The following is a 6710-nucleotide window of genomic DNA, read 5'->3' as shown; positions in this document are numbered from 1 at the left end:
ATCGTACACTGGCAGCGTCTCAACCCGTTTGTGCCGAGGAGCTTAATAATGCATTTTTTTCCCTGCACCACATAGCTAACTAAGAATAAATAAATAAATGAATGAATAACCAACATGAAATACTGGTAAAAATAAAAAGAAAAATAAAGTTGAATGGAAGTTAGGTTTGTATTTATGAAGCGCCGTTGAGAAGGAAAACGGAGGCGAGGCAGAGAGAGACTCAAACGATGGATTCAATGATTCACTCAAAGATTCACTTCACCACCAACACTCAACACGACCAGACCAACGCCCCTTTGCTCCTTGGAACAGCAATTTATCTTGGCTCCTTCACAATCAGTATATATTTCGTGCGCAGTTCCTCTCAGTAATGGCTGACAAACAAACACACGCCATAGAGAGCGGCTGCGTTTGATTCCGTCACCCAGCATCCAGTCTTCTGTTAAGTGATCTCCTATACTGCCAGAAAAGCTGAACCAGGCTGTAATTTCCTTGGTATACTTGTTAATTCTTGAAATCCCTGCCTGTTTCTGTATTTCCACTCCCTCATGCAAGAGTTAACCAGTATTCTCAGTCTTTCATCACTATTCTGTCCATCTCCCTAATGCAAGTTAACCAGTATTCTCAATCTTTCATCCGTTTCGCTGGTAAACTCTCTGCCTGCTTGTCTCGCCATCCTGCCTGTGACTTGAACTCTTTCAGGAAGGAGGCTGTAGCGGAAGAAGATAATAGTGTTTGTATAGTGTATTTTTGTTTATAGGCAGGTTCCGCTCTCTCTGTTCTCTTAAGTTCATTAAATCAAGGAAATCTAATGAAAATATTACTTCTTTTAAAGTCATCCTTACTATAAATGTTTGTGGTACTGGCTCTTATGAAATACTTTCCTAGATTGAAATGAAATAAATACGTTTAAAATTGTTTATGCGTTATGTTAAATTATTTATTTTGTGTTTATAATTATGTAAGAATAACATACTTCTATATTTTATGTTAATAGTCCTTATAAAAAATAACTTGGTATTGATAATGGTATTTTTATAATGAAGTGTTTACAACGATGTAGTTTCTATAGATGCGTGTTGATAATGATATAATAAAAAAAAATGCTTCTTTTCATATTAATGCCCTTTATGAAAAAAATATTTAGCGTTTATGATGATGTTTATAATGAAGCGTTTATATTGAAGTCTCAATAACGATATGTCTGTGATAATACACTCGCATCTCTTTACATTAGTGGTCCTTACAGGTATATTCCGCTGTGGTGTGGGTGGCGGTGCGCGATGATTACTCTACGCCTCGAGCACCACGGCATACTTTCAGGGCTGACCCGGGGAGTAGCGAATAATTAATTAATTCTTCCTGGGTTATTGGCAAAGCGCTTGTCTGACTGAAATTGCTTTGAAATGGGAGGAAAAATATATTTGATAATTAACCTCTGGAATTTATGTTTGTATTAATATAAATAACGGAGAAATGCTAATGATGGTAATAACGCGTATAAACAAAAAAAAAAAAAAAAAAAGAGAAAAGAAAAGAAATGTAAGAAAAACTAAAAAAAAAATAGAAGTAATAAATGAATAAATAACGGTACAACAACAATAATAATAATAATAATAATAATAATAATAATAATAATGATAATAATAATAATAATATAAGTACGAGTCACATTTTTCTTTCATTTATTTATTGTTTTATTTGACTACCTCTCACTCACCTCACAATAGCATACCTCTCTCTCTCTCTCTCTCTCTCTCTCTCTCTCTCTCTCTCTCTCTCTCTCTCTCTCTCTCTCTCTCTCTCTCTCTCTCTCCATCACGTACGGTAATGAATGAGAAAAAAAAATCTTCCCTATATATTTTTACTTATTATGTATACCCTTCGTACACACACACCCTCTCTCTCTCTCTCTCTCTCTCTCTCTCTCTCTCTCTCTCTCTCTCTCTCTCTCTCTCTCTCTCTGTAATTACTTTTCTAAAATATACTTATAATTTATCTCCCCGGTCGCTGTCCCTCATACACTCTTGATCACTTCTCACTATCTCTCTATTTCACGTATGATAATTATGACGCCTTTTTTTCAATATACAGTTTTTATTTACCATTTTCAAATCCATAACTAAATAAAACCTCTCCCTTGCTCTCCCTCAATCTCACCCGGAGTACGACACTTTGCCGGGATGGTACGACGGTGCCCTTTGGTCGTGTGTACATTCACCAGCAGGGGAGGAAGTGAGAACCGCAAGTATCCAACTGTTTTCACCTCTCCCAGCCTTAATTAACGCTTCACCTGCCCATCCAGCCCCGCAAGGTGAGCATAAGGGTTTGTTCTTTAATTACAGGTGTCAATTAGTCCTGTAAATAAAGGGGATATGGAAGAAGTGAAGGGTTAAATATGGGGATGTTTTCCGCCTACCTTACCTGTTCCTACCTTTCGTGAAGTTTATTTTTTTTTATTTTTTTTTCATTGTGTTTTTGTTTGTTTACTTTTTGTTTGTAGGTGTTTTTGTTTTGTTTTTTTGTTTGTTGTTTTTTTTTCTGGTTTCACGTAACTTGGCGTAACGGTGTGTGCATGTGTGTGTGTGCGTTTGTTTGTTTGTTTGTATGTTCGGTTGATTGGTTCAGCCAGGCAGGTGCGTTTGGTTTGTTTGTTTGTGTGTACGTGTTTGTTTGTTTTGATGAGCAGTGTGTGTTTGTGTCCTTGTTTGTGTGTGTGTGTGTTTGTTTGTTTTCTTGTTTGTTTTGAAAGGTTCTGCTGTTTTTTTGTTTTGTTTGACTTTTTCGTTCATTAATTTCTTGTTTGTGTTTAGTTTTGTTTATTTTTATCTTGTGTTTCTCGTGTGTGTTTGTTTGTTTGTTTGGGTGAACTGGTTACGTTTCTTGTGTGTGTGTGTGTGTGTGTGTGTGTGTGTGTGTGTGTGTGTGTGATAGCAGATTAATGTATTGTTTGTATTTTGCTTTGTTTGTTTATTCATTGTTTGTTTCTGTGTTTTATTTCATTTGTGTTTATTTATCTATTCATTTCTTTTGTGTTCCATTTTGTTTGTTTGTTTGTTTGTGTATTTTTGCATTTCTTGTTTTGTCCGTGTGATTTATTTTTTGTTTGTCGTCAATCCGTTCTTTGTGTTTTATTTCATCTCTGTTTTAGTTGTGTGTGTTTTCCTTGTGTTTTTTGTTACTAATAGTGATTTAAAATGGGCAATGCTTTGTTAAGTTAGGGGCAGGTTAGGTTAGGTTAAGTTAGGTTAGGTTAGGTTAATTTAAGTTAGTTTAAGGTAGGTTAGGTTAGGTTAGGTTAGGTTAAATTAGGTTAGGTTAAGGTAGGTTAGGTTAGGTCAAGTTAAGTTAGGTTAAGGTAGGTTAGGTTAGGTTTAGTTAGGTTAAGTTAGGTTAGGTTAAGGTAGGTTAGGTTAGGTTTAATTATGTTAGGTTAAGGTTAGGTTAATTTAAGTTAAGTTAGGTTAAGGTAGGTTAGGTTAGGTTTATTTAGGTTAGGTTAAGTTAGGTTAGGTTAGGTTAGGTTAAGTTAGGTTAGGTTAGGTTTAGTTAGGTTAGGTTAGGTTAGGTTAGGTTAGGTTAAAGTAGGTTAGGTTAGGTTTAGTTAAGTCTGGTTAGGTTAGGTTAGGTTATATTGTTAGGTCATGTTTGTTTGTTTGTTTGTGTTTTATGTTATGTTAGGTTAGGTTAGGTTATTAAGTTGTTTTGTATAGGTTAGGTTAGGTTAGGTTAAGTTAGGTTAGGTTAAGGTAGGTTAGGTTAGGTTTAGTTAAGTCTGGTTAGGTTAGGTTAGGTTATATTGTTAGGTCATGTTTGTTTGTTTGTTTGTGTTTTATGTTATGTTATGTTATGTTAGGTTAGGTTAGGTCATGTTAGGTTTTGTATAGGCTAGGTTATCTTATTAGTAAGGTCATGTTAGGTTAGGTTAGGTTAGGTTAGGTTAGGTTAGGTTAGGCTAGGTCAGCTTGTCAAGTAAGGTTAGGTTAGGTCATGTCATGTTTAGGCTAGGTTATCTAATTAGTAAGGCCACATTAGATTAGGTTCTATAAAGTTAAATTAACCCATTAAATAAGACAAGTTTATCCATTGAACACCACCACTCACAACAGCACAGTGGGATGGTGGTGCAGCAACCATGGACCACCACCACCACCACCACCCCCCACACAGCCAGCAGACCACCACCACCACCACCACCAGCATTGAGAAGAAGCTGCCCACCAACACATGCCTGGTCTGTGGGCGGCACGGGGGGAACACGATTGTAGTGACCAGTGTGCATAGCTTTGTGTCTGCCTCTGGGACGCCCCTCGCTGATTTCCTGGTCAAGGTGAGGACAGGGGAGGGTGAGGAGGGGCTAGGAGAGGGGCTGGAGGGGCTGGTGGGGTAGTGGGAAGAGTGGTAGAGGGGAGGAGGGAGTATTAGAGGAAGTGTCAGAGGAGAAGACAAGAAGAGAAGGTGGAGGGAAGACAAGAGGAGGAGGAAAGGCATTACAGGTGCTGGAGGAGGAGGAGGAGGAAAGAAGAGGAGGTGATGAAGGAAAAGGAGGAGAAAAAAGAGGTGTCTGAGGAGGAGGAAAGAAAAGGAGGTGCTGGAGGAGGAGGAGGAGGAGGAGGAGGAGGAGGAGGAAAGGAGAGGAGATGATGAAAGAAGAGTAAGAAGCAGAAGAGAAGGTGGAAGAAGATGAAAGTGTGTGTGTGTGTGTGTGTGTGTGTGTGTGTGTGCATGTAACAGACAGACAAAACAAACAGCCAAAACAAACGCACCAAAACCCACACTAACAACCTAACCTAATTAAACACATCATCCGTAGGTGGTGGGAGAGGACCCTTGTTACTCTGTCAGCGAGGTGATTTGCCAGCAGTGTTTTGTTCTGTTAGACCGCCTGGACGCATACCAAGCAAGGGCTGCTGAGATACACACACACGTCACCACCAGGTAGGTCTTCGGAGGGAGGTGTTGCTGTTGCTGTGTTTGTAAGGGTCTTGTGTGTTTGGGAGGGTCTTGTGTGCGTGTGTGTGTGTGTGTGTTCAGAAGGGTATTGTTTTGGTTGATGTACAGTTTTCAGGGTATTTAGTGTTCTTTGTCTGTTTCTCTCTCTCTCTCTTTCATATATTGACTCTCTCTCTGTCTTTCTGTCTCTCTCTTTCTCTCTCTCTCTCTCTCTGTCTGTCTTGTGTTGGTTATAAAAGTTGGTATTGTTTGTAATGGTATGGTTTTGTCTGTATTTGTCTGTCTCTCTCTCTCTTTCTCTCTCTCTTGGGTGTATATCTGTGTCTGTGTGTCTGTTAGGTTGTCTGTGTGTCTCTCCATCTCTGTCTCTTTTATGTTGCTTATCTTCTGTGTTTACATGTAGTGTAGTTGTTTATCTGTCTCTCACTCTTACAGTCACTCCTCTGGGGCTTTCCTCCTCCACCCCAGCCTCCACAGTCCACCCCTCCCTTCTCACACTTCTCTCTCTCACACCCTTACACTTCCCTCCTTGCACTCCTCTCCTACCCACCCCTCCGCTTACACTCCCTCGTCACAGTTGTCTCCCTCACACCCCCACACACTTCCTCCTTGCACTCCCTTCCCTCTTACCCACTCCTCCTTACACTCCCTCTCTCTCACACCTCCGCACTAACACTCGCACCTCACACTCCTCTCATTGGCTGGTTTATGCACAGGTACCGGGACACGAAGTTGGAGTTATTGGGGCAGAGGCAGCGGATGAGTGAATTGATCGCAGCCTCTCTCTCTAATGTGCGGGAACTTACCCACGGGACCACACTCAGTAAGTAGCTCCCCCCTGTGTGTGTGTGTGTGTATGTGTGTTGGTTTGTTTTAGGTGTTTTTAGTTGAGTAAGGTTAAATGTCTAGTTTTTTTTGTTTTCATGTTTTTATGTTTTTCTCCTCCTTGTGTGTGTGTGTGTGCGTGTGTTTACAGTTCATCCAGTTCTAATTCTTCTTTTCCAGTTACAGCTTTATAAACATACATTTCTACTCATATCATAGCCAAGACAGTGTTAACCCTCTAACTGCCACTTGGTACACCTTTCCCTAATCACCAGTCACTCTGAGACACCTTTACTTGCTCCCAATCTTTGAACTGGGAACAAATTGCAAAACGTATTCTTTCTCTTCGCTGACTTTCTTGTAGGTGCTCGTAAAGACTTCCCACGTTGCTCCTGCTGCTGCTGATTGTCTCCTGTCGATGTGAAAGGGTTAAAGGAATACTGGCTTAATATAACATGTGCTTTTAATTCATTCAGTAACTTAATATTTTTTTTTTTTTTCAATGGTTTCTGTGATAATTTTGTTTTTTTAAGGTATCTGTAGCTTTGTAAACACACATTTCTACTTCTTATAGCCAACACTGTGCTAACCTACTAACTGCCTTTGTAATCAAGTAACCTTTTGAATCCTTGTTTTTTTAATGGTTCCTCTGATAATTGTGTTTTTTTTAAGTCATCTGTAGCTTTGTAAACACGCACTTCTTCTTCTTCTTCTTATAGCCAACACTGATAACTTGCTCCCTGCCTTTGTAATAGGTGTTCTTATTTTATTTAACAACCTCTTGAATCCTGTTTTTTAATGGGTCCTGTTGTAATTGTGTTTTTAAGTCACCTGTACCTTTATAAACATCAATTTCTTCTTGTTCTTGTTGTTCTTGTTCTTCTTCTTCTCATTGACTTAGTGTGGTAGGTGTTTTCAGTACAGCCAGTAAT

The sequence above is a fragment of the Scylla paramamosain genome, unplaced genomic scaffold, assembly GCF_035594125.1.
Source record: "Scylla paramamosain isolate STU-SP2022 unplaced genomic scaffold, ASM3559412v1 Contig1, whole genome shotgun sequence".
NCBI classification, from domain to species: domain Eukaryota; kingdom Metazoa; phylum Arthropoda; class Malacostraca; order Decapoda; family Portunidae; genus Scylla; species Scylla paramamosain.
Note: the sequence above shows the minus strand (reverse complement) of the source record.